The sequence below is a fragment of the Eimeria mitis genome, genomic scaffold, assembly GCF_000499745.2.
Source record: "Eimeria mitis Houghton genomic scaffold, Emh_scaff3125, whole genome shotgun sequence".
NCBI lineage: Eukaryota > Apicomplexa > Conoidasida > Eucoccidiorida > Eimeriidae > Eimeria > Eimeria mitis.
In genome coordinates this window covers 5,858-6,078 of record NW_013571469.1, presented here as the reverse complement: position 1 = coordinate 6,078, position 221 = coordinate 5,858, and positions in this window count along the sequence as shown.

The following is a 221-nucleotide window of genomic DNA, read 5'->3' as shown; positions in this document are numbered from 1 at the left end:
TAATGAATATATTTTTGCTTAATTAATAAAATAAAACACAAAAAACAACAAAAATATTAAATAGGTTTTTTTGCTGCTCCGTTGGTGCAGCAGCAGCAGCAGCAGCAGCAGCAGCAGCAGCAGCACGGGCGACAGCAGCAGAGAGCCGGCTGCTGCAGCAGCAGCAACAGCAGCAACTGCAGCAGCAGGAGCAACAGCAACAGCAGCAGCAGCAGCAGCAA